Below are 14,377 nucleotides of genomic sequence, written 5' to 3'. Positions count from 1 at the left end.
CGACATCCGGCAGAGAACAGCGCCCCAAGCTTGGAGGACCTGCCAAGTGTCTGTTGCCAATTCTCGCCCATTTCTCCGCATTTCTGTGAGCTGCTGCCTTTGGGAACGGAGGGCCCTGGCAAGCCCTGGGGTGGCAACCGCCTGGGAGAGAGCGCACTCCGTGAAGATTGGGCGCAGCTCCGACCCTGGCAATCCCAGCGTACCAAAGCCTGCAGTCTCCCCTTGGGACCAGATGTCGCTCGCTTGGCTGGTCCAAGCTCGCCTTGCCAGCCCTTCATTAAACTCAAGTCCTTAAGTCACCGGGAGTGCGCAGACTGCATGCTGCGCCAAGCCTGTACAGATCTTGTCGGAATCAGGACTACGGGGGAAACTCACAGATAAATGAGAAAATACTCAAGGAAGAGGAGCTATGGCTATGCGGAGGACATTCACAAAAAGGCCAAGAAGCAGGAACACACGTTGAACCTCAGCCACGCTCCAAACTTTGGCTTCTCCCACACAGCGGCTGCAAGAGTGTGAGCACCAGACACTCACTCATAGCTGAATTGTAAACTGCAGGAATTTGGGAGTGCAACTTGACAGACAGTATCTAGCAGAACCTGAGTCCCATCCCCTCCATCAGCCATGCCTCTCGCAGGAATCCCAAATGCAGCAGGATGGTGCACTCAATTCCTCTCCAGGCATACTTCTTACTGGAACATACACACCTGCACCGTCACAAACACATGGAGGCCCAGTTAGTGGCAATAATCTGTAACTGTTTATTAATAGAGGAAAGGGTTACAAAATGTATTCTGTTTACAAATTACATTTTTTTTCTTTTTCTTTCTTTCTTTTTTTTTTTTTTTTTTTTTTTTTTTTTTTTTTTTTTGACAGGGAGAGTGGACAGTGAGAGAGAGAGACAGAGAGAAAGGTCTTCCTTTGCCGTTGGTTCACCCTCCAATGGCCGCCACGGCCGGCGCGCTGCGGCCAGTGCACCGCGCTGATCCGATGGCAGGAGCCAGGTGCTTCTCCTGGTCTCCCATGGGGTGCAGGGCCCAAGCACTTGGGCCATCCTCCACTGCACTCCCTGGCCACAGCAGAGAGCTGGCCTGGAAGAGGGGCCACCGGGACAGAATCCAGCTCCCCGACCGGGACTAGAACCCGGTGTGCCGGCGCCGCAAGGCGGAGGATTAGCCTAGTGAGCCGCAGCGCCGGCCTACAAATTACATCTTAAGATAGTTCACATTAGCCACATCTGTCCTAACATGGACAGATTTAGAAATGGTAATGTTAAGTGAGTAAAGTATATGCACATGGAAATGGACACTATGAGAAACGGTGACTTGATCAGCATAGCCCTGACTGTTAATGAACAACTTAATACATTATCCCTCTTAGTATTTTTTCTTTGTCTGTTCTACTTAATACTATTGGTTTAATTCTGTAATTCATACACAGTTATTCTTAACTGTTGAAATTTAACTTAAAAGTGATCCCTGTTAAATATAAGAGTGGGAATAAGAGAGGGAAGAGATGTACAATTTGGGACATGCTCAATCAGACTTGCCCCAAACGGTAGAGTTAGAAACATACCAGGGGATTCCAATTCAATCCCATCACGGTAGCATGTACCAATGCCATCTCACTAGTCCAGGTGATCAATTTCTGTTCACAATTGATCATAATGATAGGACTAAGAGCCAAAGGGATCACATAAACAAGAATAGTGTCTGCTAATACTAGCTGATAGAATAAAAAAGGGAGAGAATGATCCAACATGGGAAGCGAGATACACAGCAGACTCATAGAATGGCAGATGTCCTAAACAGCACTCTGGCCTCAGAATCAGCCCTTAAGGCATGCGGATCTGGCTGAAAAGCCCATGAAAGTATTTCAGGCATGGAAAGCCAAGACGCTCTGGAAAAAAAAAAAATGACCTAAATGAAAGATCTCTGTGAGTGAGATCTCAGTGGAAAGAACAGGTCTTCAAAGAAGGAGGTAGTTTTCTCTGAAGGGAGGAGAGAACTTCCACTCTGATTATGACCTTGCCTAAATAGGATAAGAGTCAGTGAACTCAAAAGGCTTCCATAGCCTTGGAAACTCATGACTGGAGCATAGGGAGTTTACTGATGCCATAAACAGGAGTGTCAATTTGTAAAGTCAACAACAGGAGTCACTGTGCACTTACTCCTCATGTAGGATCTCTGTCCTTAATGTGCTGTACATTGTGATTTAATGCTATAATGAGTACTCAAACAGTATTTTTCACTTTGTGTTTCTATGCGGGTGCAAACTGTTGAAATCTTTACTTAATGTATACTAAGCTGATCTTCTGTATATAAAGAGAAGCGAAAATTAATCTTGATATGAATGGAAGGGGAGACAGAGCAGGAAAGGGGAGGGTTGCAGGTGGGAGGGAAGTTATGGGGGGGGAAAGCCATTGTAATCCATAAGCTGTACTTTGGAAATCTATATTCATTAAATAAAAATAAAAAAATAAACATAAAAAAATTACAAAAAGGATATGCATATGTCATATTTATGTGCAGGATTTTAAAATTTGGAACAATACCATATTGCTTGTGGACTTACTTTGATAAAGTCTGAGATCAATGATAGCAAGGCCACACATCAACTTAAGATCCCAAGTTACTTTTGGGAAGGAAGGATGGGGATTAATTGGATAGGGGGACCATTCAATTCCACTTGTAGATAATTGATTCTTAAAATAGTTGAAACAAAGATGGCAAAAAAATTAAAGTGTGTCACGCTGGAATGGTGGGGCAAGTTTGACGTAGTGTCTCCTGTGGGTTAAGATGACCATGTTCTCCATTGGTGTTTTGGGGACTGATTTCTAGCTCCAGCTCAATTTCAGTTTCTTGCTAATGCAGGGTCTGGATGAGAGTTGTGATGGCTCAAGAACTGGGTTCCCTGCCACCCACATGGGCTATTGGTATGGGTTCACATCTTCCAGCTTTGGCCAGAGATCCCCAGCCCCAGCTGTTGTGCACCTCTGGGGAGTGAAGCAGCAGATAGGAGCTCTCTCTGTCTCTGTCTCTCTGTCTCTGAAATCGATGTGTTTTCTTTAAAATTTTTATTTATTTATTTATTTGAAAGTCAGAGTTACACAAAGAGAGGAGAAGCAGAGAGAGAAAGAGAGAGAGAGAGGTCTTCCATCTGCTGGTTCACTCCCCAATTGGCTGCAACCAGAGCTTTGCTGATCCAAAGCCAGGAGCCAGGAACTTCTTCCGGGTCTCCCAGGTGGGTGCAGGGGCCCAAGGACTTGGGCCATCCTCCACTGCTTTCCCAGGCCATAGCAGAGAGCTGATTGGAAGTGGAGCAGCTGGTTCTTTTGTGCCCATACGGAATGCCAGCACTTCAGACGCCACAGCACCAGCCCCAATATAAGTTTTTTAATTTCAAAAATGATTGGGCAGGCATTGTGGTGCAGCAGATTAAGCTGCTGCCTACAATGCCCGATCACACTGCTGCTCCATTTCCAATCCAGCTCCCTGCTAATGGCCCTGTGAAGGCAGCAAAGATGGCCAAGTTCTTGGGTTACTACACCCATGTGCCTGTGAGACCCAGAGGCAGTTCCTGTCTCCTGGCCATGTCTGGGCCTGGCCCAGCCCAAATTGTCGCAGTGATTTGGGGAGTGAATGAACAAATGGAAGATCTCTTTCTCTCTGTCTCTTCATCTCTGTCACTGCTTTTCAAATAAAAAAAAATTTAAACAATAAATTTAGAAAATTATTCATTAAACGTAATATTTTTCTCTATTTTGTACATGAGGAATCTTTTATAAGTTCAAGAGAGTTAACATGGGCCGGTACCTTGGATCACTTGGTTAAATCCTCCACCTGCGGGGCCAGCACCCCGGGTTCTAGTCCCAGTTGGGGCACTGGGTACTAGTCCCAGTTGCTCCTCTTCCAGTCCAGCTCTCTGCTGTGGCCAGGGAGGGCAGCAATGGATGGCCCAAGTGCTTGGGTCCCTGCACCCGCATGGGAGACCAGGAGGAAGTACCTGGCTCCTGGGGCTCCTGGCTTTGGATCGGCACAGCACTGGCTGTAGCAACCATTAGGAGAGTGAACCAACGGAAAGAAGACCTTTCTCTCTGTGTCTCTCTCACTGTCTATAACTCTGTCTCTCTCACTGTCTAACTCTGCCTGGAAAAAAAAAAAAGAGAGAGTTAACATGGGCAAAATGAAATAGGTTACAATGCATACATAGAATTTAAAAACCTCTTAAAACCCTCCACATCAAAGAACTTAGTGATATGGGGGAAAGGGTACAATATACATTATTTAAGGATGTATTTATTCATTTGAAAGTCAGAGTTACACAGAGAGAAAAGGAGAGGCAGAGAGAGAGAAGTCTTCCATCCACTGGTTCACTCCTCAGTTAGCCACAGTGCCCAAGCTCTGCTGATCTGAAGCCAGGAGCCAGGAGCTTCCTCCAGGTCTTCCCACGTGTGGGCAGGGGCCAAAGGACTTGGGCCATCATCCACTGCTTTCCCAGACCATAGCAGAGAGCTGGATCAGAAGTGGAGCAGCGGGGACTCAAACTGCAGACCGCGGCTTTACCAGCTACTCCACAGTGCGGGCTCTACATTAAACATTTGATGTGAAAGGGTAGATTAGAAACCAACTGTGGGGCTGGCACTGTGGCACAGTGGGTAAATTGCCATCTGCAGTGCTGACATCCCATATGGGCACCGGTTCAAGTCCCAGCTGCTCCATATCTGATCCAGCTCTCTGCTATGGCCTGGGAAAGCAGTGGAAGATGGCCCAAGTGCTTGGACCCCTGTACCTGCATGGGAGACCTGGAAGAAGGTCCTGGCTACTGGCTTCAGATCAGCCCAGCTCCAGCTGTTGCGGCCATTTGGGGAATGAAACAGGGGATAGAAGATCTCTCCCTCCCCCTCTCTCTCTCCCTCCCTCTCTCTCTGCCTCTTCCTCTCTGTAATTCCGCCTTTCAAACAGATAAATAAATCTTAAAAAAAAAGACACAATTGTATGGGTGAGATAAGTTTTATGTAATCTCTTCTTTCTATCATGTGTCTATAACCATGAAGATAAATTTCAGATTGTTAACTCTGGCTATATTCAAGAAGTGTTTCCTAAGTTAACTTGTATTTTTTTTTCTTCTCTGTACCAATTTTACAATGATTGTATAGTTATTTTATCAGAAAAACAACCTAATAAATATTTTTGTGCAAATAACTTTTTTTTTTTTTTACAGACAGAATGGACAGTGAGAGAGAGAGAGAGAGAGAGAAAGAGAGAAAGGTCTTCCTTTGCCATTGGTTCACACTCCAATGGCCACCGCAGCCAGTGCGCTGTGGCTGGCGCACCGCGCTGATCCATGGCAGGAGCCAGGTACTTATCCTGGTCTCCCATGGGGTGCAGGGCCCAAGGACTTGGGCCATCCTCCACTGCACTCCCGGGCCACAGCAGAGAGCTGGCCAGGAAGAGGGGCAACCGGGACAGAATCCGGCGCCCTGACCGGGACTAGAACCCGGTGTGCCAGCACTGCTAGGAGGGGGATTAGCCTATTGATCTGCAGCGCTGTCAAATTATTTATTTGAAACTTGTCAAAATGAACTGATCAATTAACATCAGTGTTCAATTTCAGAACAAATATGCAGAAATTGCATGCTACTTTATTTGAAGTGCCTATGTTGCCACCTTCTGGACAAATGGAAAAATGCTTTATGATGTAGAGTGACAATATACAGATGTAAAGACAGGAATTAATTACATAGAGGGACTCTTCAATTCTATCTATAAATTATAGTTGCTAAAAATATTTAAAGCAAAGATGGCAAAAAAGTGAACATGTGGATTAAATGTGGATAGTGGGGTGGATGTTTAGCCTACGGAGAAAGGCACGGGTTAAGATGTCTGTCTCTCATCTTAAAGTACATGGGTTTGGGGGCGGGCGCTGTGGCATAGTGGGTTCAAGGCCTGGCTGCTCCACTTCTTTTTTTATAAGGTTTATTTTATTATTTACATGAAAGTCAGAGTTACACAGAGAGAGAAGGCAAGGCAGAGAGAGAGAGAGAGAGAGAGAGGTCTTCCATCTGCTGGTTCACTCCCCAGTTGGCTGCAATGGCCAGAGCTGTGCTGATTCAATGCCAGTAGCCAGGAGCTTCTTCCAGGTCTCCCACACAGTGCAGGGGCCCAAGGACTTGGGCCATCTTCTACTGCTTTCCCAGGCTATAGAAGAGAGCTTGATCGGACGTGGAGCAGCTGGGACTCAAACCAGTGCCCATATGGGATGTCAGCACTGCAGTCAGTGGCTTCACTGGCTACACCACAGAGCCGGTTCGTGCTCCGCTGCTGGTCCAGCTCTCTGCTATGTCCTGGGAGGGCAGTGGAAGATGGCCCAAGTCCTTGGGCCCCTGAACCCGTGTGAGAGACCCGGAGGAGGCTCCTGGCTCCTGGCTCCTGGCTTTGGATTGGAGCATCTCTTGCCACTGTGGCCAGTTGGGGGGGGGGGGCAGTAAACTAGCAGATGGAGGACTGCTCTCTCTCTCTGCCTCCCCTTCTCTCTCTGTGTGGCTCTGATTTTCAAATAAATAATTAAAATAAAATAATGTACTTGGGTTTGATACCTGCTTCCAGCTTCCTGCTGAGGACGATCCTTCAAGGGAGCAGCGATGGACTCAAGTAATTGGCTTCCTGACACTCACATGGATTGAGTTTCCAGCTCCTGGTTCTAGCCTCAACTCAGAGCAAGCTTTGCAGGCATTTAGGAAGCAAACCAGCTAATCGGAACTCTCCCTTTTTCTCTCTGACTCTCTCTGCTTCAGAAATATATTTTAAAATTTTAAAAATTTGATTACATTATTTGGGTGACTACAATATTTTTCTTCATATATTTTGTATATGGGAAATCCTCTACCATTTAAAGACAATTAACATGCCTAATTTAACTCATTCACAGGATGGAATATCATGCATTCTTCAAAGTCGCCAAGTCAAATAATTCAGTCACACAGGGGAAAAGGCTCAAGAAACACTGGATGTAAAAGGATGAATTAGCCGGTGCCGCAGCTCACCAGGCTAATCCTCCGCCTTGCGGCGCCGGCACACCGGGTTCTAGTCCCGGTCGGGGCGCCAGATTCTGTCCCGGTTGCCCCTCTTCCAGTCCAGCTCTCTGCTGTGGCCCGGGAGTGCAGTGGAGGATGGCCCAGGAGAAGTACCTGCAGCACGCTGGCCACTGTGGCCACTGGAGGGTGAACCAACGGCAAAGGAAGACCTTTCTCTCTGTCTCTCTCTCTCACTGTCCACTCTGCCTGTCAAAAAAAAAAAAAAAAAAAAAAAAAAGGCTGAATTAGAAAACAACTGTGCTGCTTGGGTGGTGGTGGTAACATATTTTGTCTGAAAAATGTGTAGTCTCCTCTTTCTATCACATTCCTGCCAACATGAAGGTCAATATCAGACTCAACCCTGGCTGTATCTGAGCAGTACTACAACAGGTAACTTGCATTTTTTCTCCTTTATACCAATTTTGCAATGCATGTATAGGCATTTTGCAAGAAACATAAACAATCCAATTAGTAATTCTTTTGTAAATAACATGTCGCAATAAACAAGCAATTAACATCAGCATTCAATTTCAGACCAAATACACTGTTTTTGCTGCTACTTGATGTGATGTGTTTGTGCTGCCATCTTGTGGACAAACATAAAAATGCTCTATGGTGTAGCATGGTAAAAGTCAGATGTGCATTTCAAATACTGGTAAACAAAAAAATTTTTAAGGCAAACGACCAACACAATGAAAACCTGATTTATCATTTTTTGTTTTTCAATATATTTGAAGAGCAGAGAAAGAAACAGACAAAAAGATCTGCCACCTGTGAATTCATGCTTTAAATGTCTGCAACAGTCAGGACTATGTCACGCCAAAGCCAGGAGCCCTAAACTCATTCCAGGTCTCCCACGTATGTGACAGGGATCCAAGCACATGAGCCATCATCTGGTATTTCTCAGGGTGTACATAAGCAGGAAGCTGATCTGGACTGGAGCTAAGACTTGAATTAAGGCATGCTGATATAGGATGTGGGTGTCCCAAACAATGTCTTGGCCACCCAAAAAAAAGCTTATTTACTGAAAAACAAAGTAGACAAACTATTAGATTAACAAAGGAAGGACAAATAAAATTAGAAATGAAAATGAGACAATTGCAACTGATACGACAGAAAAATAAACCATCATAAGAAGCTGCTATGGGGCCGGCGCCACTGTAGCCCAATAGGCTAATTCTCTGCCTGCGGCGCCGGCACACCAGGTTCTAGCCCCTGTTGGGGCGCCGGATTCTGTCCAGGCTGCTCCTCTTCCAGTCCAGCTCTCTGCTATGGCCCGGGAGTGCAGTGGAGGATGGCCCAAGTCCTTGGGCCCTGCACCCCATGGGAGACCAGGAGAAGCACCTGGCTCCTGCCTTCGGATCAGTGTGGTACACCAGCCGTAGCGCTACCAGCCGCAGCAGCCATTGGGGGGTGAACCAACGGCAAAGGAAGACCTTTCTCTCTGTCTTTCTCTCTCTCACTGTCCACTCTGCCTGTCAAAAAAAAAAAAAAAAAAAAAAAAAACAAACTACCATGAATGATTATATGCAAACAAATTTGACAACCTTAAGGAAACAGATAAATCCTCAACACTTCCCAAGATTCAGCTTCCCAAAATTAATTAAGACAGGATGTAGAAAATCTAAACACACCAATAACAAGTAATGAAGATTTAAACAATAATTGAAAGTCAGGGCCAGCGCTGTGGCGTAGCCAGAAAAGACATCCTGTGGTGCCAGCATCCCATGTGGGTGCTGGTTCAAGTCTCAGCTGCTCCATATCTGATACAGCTCTCTGCTATGGCCTGGGAAGGCAGTGGAAGATGGCCCAAGTCCTTGGGTCCCTGGACCCACGTGGGGAACCTGAAAGAAGCACCAGGCTTCCGGCTTTTGATTGGCCTAGCGCCGACCATTGCCTCCATTTGTGGAGTGAACCAGCAGATGGAAGACTATCTCTCTCTCTCTCTCTCTCTGCCTCTGTCTTTCTGTATTTATGCCTTTCAAATAAATAAACAGATACTGAAAGTCTCCCAACAAGAAAGTTTAGGATCTGATGGATTCACATATGCATTCTACAAAACATTTAAAGAAGAACTAAATCCTTGGGGCTGGTGCTGTGGCATACAGGTAAAGCCACCACCTGAAGGGCCAGCATCCCATACTGACACAGTTTGAGTCCGGACTGCTCCACCTGTGATCTAGCTCCTTACTGATGTACCTGGAAAGCACCAGAAGATGCCCCAGGTATTTGGGCTCCTGCACTCACATGGGAGACCCAGAAGAAGCTCCTGGCTTCTGTCTGGATTGGCCCAGCTCCAGCTATTGTGGCCATTTGGAGAGCTAACCAGTGGGTGGAAGACATCTATCTCTCCCTTTCTGTAACTCTACTGTTCAAATAAATCTTCACAAGAAAAAAAAAAAAAGTAAATGGAATGAGTGCCAGGGAGACCTACGTTTATAATGAAAACAGCTGGGTCATGTCAAGCTGGATCCCTACTTAGAAGATAAGTCAGGATCCATCAGATGGATCCTGACAGTGGGCTCACCATCCATGTGTAAACAGACCCCAACTGACCCCTACAGGCTGCCAGAACAGAGGACAAGTAAGGAGGGAAAGAAAGCCATGACGTGGTCATGGCCCATGACATAATGGCTGCTGTCATGGCATTCACAGCCTAGCAACTGAGAATTTAGAAGGTGGTGACTTGACAAGGAGTGTGGATGTTGGCCAGAGTGGAGAGCTAAAGAGAGGGCCTGGTGACTGAACACTGTGCCACGTACAGCTGCCTCAATCCGGAAGCCCGCGATGGAGAGCCAGGGGAGATGTCACGGAGGTACTGTGTCATCCTCAGCCATGCTGGCCCTGTGAGGTGCCAGCCTTCTCTCACATTGCTTCTGGTTCACTTGGAGACCACACAGCTGGTTAGTGGACACTCCCTCCCTCTTTCTTTTTCCTCATATGGTAGTAAAATATGCATGACAAAACCAACCATGTTAAAGCTGTTACTGTAAATTCATTTTGAAAGGAGAAGCACAGTGGGGGCAAGAGGCCTGGAGTCACGACACTGACACCAGGAGTCAGGTGAAAGCCGGCTAGAGGTGAGCAGCTTGCAGACTCTTGCAGTTGGTGTAGCAGCTTATCTAGCCAAGGCAGCCAATCTGGTCAAGGGATGGTTTATGCCATAACCAATCACTGCCTGTTGCTAGGCAGGCTCCTTTGCCAGGTGGGTTCCGAAGCCATTTCCTGAGTAACTGACACTCGCTCACCAGTGCCATATTGGCAAGGTCTGCTCATTCCACCACAGTTAATTAGGTAAGTAGCATATTGTTGGGCAGGTCTTACCAATATGCAACTTGGGAACATTTTCATAAACCCCAACTGAAACCTATCTGCATGAAATGCCACCTCCCCTGTTCTCCTGCCCCCTAGGCTCTAGCAGTCACTACATTCAGTCTTTATGAATGTGACTACCCTGGGTACTTCATGTAAGTACAATCATACAGTATTATCCTCTTGTATGTGGCTTATTTCACTTAGCATAGTGAGCTCAATGGTCATTCCTGTTACACTCTGTGTCAGAGTTTCCTTCATTTCTAATGCTGTGAATATAAATAATATTCCATAATACATATAGATAGTCCTGGACATACAATGTGTTATGCCCAGATAAGTAGATGCCTAAGAAGCTATCAGCAACCCGATCACACCAAAATGCAAAAGCAAGGTTTTATTAAAAAGGTACAAGCTGCAACAGGGACCTCATCCAACCAACCGGTGCAGTGGAGGAAGGAGGAAAGGCCCAGGTCTTTGTTCGGGGACGCTTTTAAAGGGAAAATATGTCAGCATGGGCAGGGCGGGGGGTGGGGGTCTCCGTTTGGCTTGGGTTTAAGGAGTTACCTCTTTTGGTAATCTCTACAGAGCTGCCCTTGGTCTGCTGAGCTAGCTGTCCTTGGTAAGCTTTGATATCTCTGGAATGCCTGAATGCCTGCTTTTACAAGGACTCAGGTCTGCTATGGGAAACGGAGGCTGCTTTTTATTGTTTCAAAATGGAGTCACTTTGGCTTTTCACAATGGTTTGACTTAGGATGGTGGGACTTAAAACTTAAGACTTTACAATCAGACAATATGGGTTCAGTAGAAATGGTTCTTTGAATTTTGCATTTGGATATTCTCCTGGGTTTGTATTTTGCAGTTCCATCCTCTTTTATGATACTGGGCAGTGACAGTGAGCACAGGTCCAACAGCTGCACAGTCACAAGGGACACAAGCACCACTTTGCAGTGTGTTGTGTTGCTCAGCTAGGGTGCTTGGGAGGGGAGTGTATTAAATGCATTGTTGACTCATGATGTTTTCTTTTCCTGTTTTTTTTTTTTTTTTTTTTTTTACAATAGTTCTTATTTAAGAAGCGGGGAGACAGATCTCCTATCTGTTTGAATACTCCCCATATTCCTGCAACAGGCTGGTCTGGGCCAAGCCAAAGCTGGCAGCCAGAAACTCAATTTGGGTTTTCCACATGGGTAGCAGGGAGCGAAGTTCTTGAGCCATCATGTGCTGCCCCCCTGGGGTGTGCTCTAGCAGGAAGATGGAATCAGAAGTGAAGTCAAGATTGAACACAGGCACTCTGATATGGGATGTGGGTCCTAACTGCTGGGCCAACCACCAGCCCAACTCAAAATATTTTGAATTTATGATTGTTGGGCATAACCCCATTGAGCACCTGAAAATATGAGGGTACTTCAAAAATTTCCTGGAAAATAGACTTAAAGGTTTGCTTTGGTATAAAAGAAATCTAAATTTTATGTATGAAGGGTCTTCGAAGAGTTCATAGAAAATGTGTATCATGACAAAACTGTACAGCAATTTCACATTTTTTGCAACAAAATAAAGTGTTATCTTTAATTAATAAAAATGATGTATTCATTTGAGAGACAGAGAGAAGGATGGACACAGAAAAAGAGTGCTCCTGTCCCCTAGTTCATGCCTCAAGTGCCCTCGACAGCCAGGGCTGGGCTGGGCTGAAGCCAGAAACTGGGAAGTCAAGCAAGGTCTCGCATGTATCTAGCTGGGATCCAAGTCTTTGAGCCAAAACCTCTGCCTTCCAGGGTCTGAATGAAGAGTAATTTGGAGTAAGGAGCTGGAGACAGGTATTGAATCCAGGTACTCCAGTATAGGAAACAAGCCTACAAACTGGCATTTTAAGCACTATGCTAAATGTGCACCCCTAAGCTTATCTTTTAAATCTGTTTTCCATAAACTTGAAGTTCCTTCATACTTAGTAGGTATTAAATTATGTACTTCAAAAATTTCATAGAAAATGGAATTAAAGTAGGAGTTTAATTAGGTGCTAAAATGAGTTTGAACCCCATACATTTTTTTCCTTGATACACATTTTCCATGTGTCAAGAAATTCATTTTAAAAGTTTTTCAATATTTATGTTACTTATTAGAAAGGCAGAGTTACAGGGGTCGGGGAAGGATCTTCCATCTGCTAGTTCACTCCCCAAATGGCCACATCACTGGAGCTGAGCTGAGCTGAAGTCAGGAGCCAGGAGCCTCTTTCAGGTCTCCCACATATGTGCAGGGGCCTGAAGCTGCTTTCCTAGGAACATTAGCCGGGAGCTGGATTGGAGTGGAGCAACCATACAGGATGCTGGTGCTGCAGGCAGTGGGTTAACCTGCTACGTCAAATGGCCATTCTTTTTGTTTTGTTTTGTTCTGTTTTGTTTTTTGCAGCAAAAACTTTTGGACAAAAAGAAACTCATACTTTTAATTCCATTTTCACATAAACTTTCTAAAGTACCCTCTTATTTAGATTCCAGCATTAGTTAATCCTCCACAGTCTGACAACTTTTTAATGAAGTCTTTTTGTTATTTCTTATTTTAAAAGACCATGCTTATGACAGAATATCAAAAACTACTGAGCAGCCAGGCATCATTAAAAACATCATCACATGAATGTCAGAAATAAACACAGTATTGAGTGAAAGAAGCCAGTCACAAGGGATTGACTATTTTAAGGAGCCTGTTTTGAAAACTGAACAAACTTGAATTCCATTGTCTGAGGAGGGGTGTTTGGGGATGCATATTGAAGTGACAAAACTGTAAAGGCCACGAAGTGGTGATAGCTGTTGCAAACTCAGTGGTAGTGACATGGGTGTGTACCCTGTGATAATTCATTGAGCTGTACACTTAGATCTACATATTTTTCTATATATGTGTGATTCTTCACAATATAAATAGCTTTTAAAAAGTCATAATCCCATGGCCGGTGCTGCAGCTCACTAGGCTAATCCTCTGCCTGCAGCGCCGGCACCCCGGGTTCTAGTCCTGGTTGGGATGCCAGATTCTGTCCCGGTTGCTCCTCTTCCAGTCCAGCTCTCTGCTGTGGCCCGGGAAGACAGTGGAGGATGGCCCAAGTGTTTGGGCCCTGCACCGCATGGGAGACCAGGAGGAAGTGCCTGGCTCCTGGATTCAGATAGGTGCAGTGCCGGCTGTAGCGAGCCAGCCATAGTGGCCATTTGGAGGGTGAACCAATGGAAGGAGGACCTTTCTCTCTGTCTCTCTCTCACACTGTCTAACTCTGCCTGACCAAAAAAACGTCATAATCCCTCAGACGCAGTTAAAAATTTCTCTTGGGACAAGCATTTGGAGCAGCAGTCAAGCCGCCACTTGGGATGCCTGCATTCCATAGCAGAGTGCCTGGGTTCAGGTCCTGGATCCACTCTTGACTCTAAGTTCCTGCTAATGTGAACCCTAGGAGGAAACTGTGATAACTCAAATACTTGGGGTCCTGCATCTCCAGACAAAATGCACAGTTCCCTGCTTCAGCCTAGCACAGTTCTGGCTGTTGCACGCATTTGGGTAGCTAGCTAGTAGAGAAAGAGATCACTCTGCCTTTTAAATAAAATTTTTTTTCTTTTAATAATTAGCAGATAGCCTTCCAGTTCAATTCTTATCCATGATTATATCCACACACTATTTTATAACAAGTTGTTTGTACTTGATGTATTGTGAACATTCTTCCTTTTGGTCACATGAGATGGTAACTAGAATGGCTCCAATATGAAAGACTACAAATACCAAAAGTTGGAGATGATGTGGAGAAAATGGAACCTATCCTATCCTATCTGTAAAATAGTTTGATGACTTGTGGAAATGGGTTAGCAGTTGCTAAAAATCAAATATACACTTAGTATACATCCCAGCAATTCTATTCCTAGGCATTTATGCAAGAGAAATGTGAAAATATGTCAATGCAGACTCATACACATATGTATATATGTGTGTGTGTGTGTGTTTGTGTGTGTGTGCATAATTGTG

The 14,377-nt window shown here is 45.2% G+C and overlaps 1 long non-coding RNA gene across 3 annotated transcripts in view; it reads left to right on the top strand.

Annotated features, from left to right (window-relative positions):
- Nucleotides 1–9,703: 9,703 nt before the first annotated feature.
- The window catches only part of LOC103345164 (putative aldo-keto reductase family 1 member C8), a 28,624-nt gene continuing 23,950 nt past the window's right edge, over nucleotides 9,704–14,377 (top strand). The window contains exon 1 of one of the 3 annotated variants that reach the window (XR_011381603.1): nucleotides 9,704–9,978. This is a non-coding gene — a long non-coding RNA (putative aldo-keto reductase family 1 member C8). The remainder of the gene's footprint in view (nucleotides 9,979–14,377) is intronic. The other 2 variants (XR_011381605.1, XR_011381604.1) reach the window with 2 other exon arrangements.

Source organism: Oryctolagus cuniculus, chromosome 13 (assembly GCF_964237555.1).
Source record: "Oryctolagus cuniculus chromosome 13, mOryCun1.1, whole genome shotgun sequence".
NCBI classification, from domain to species: domain Eukaryota; kingdom Metazoa; phylum Chordata; class Mammalia; order Lagomorpha; family Leporidae; genus Oryctolagus; species Oryctolagus cuniculus.
Note: the sequence above shows the minus strand (reverse complement) of the source record. Positions and strands in the feature narration are given on the sequence as shown.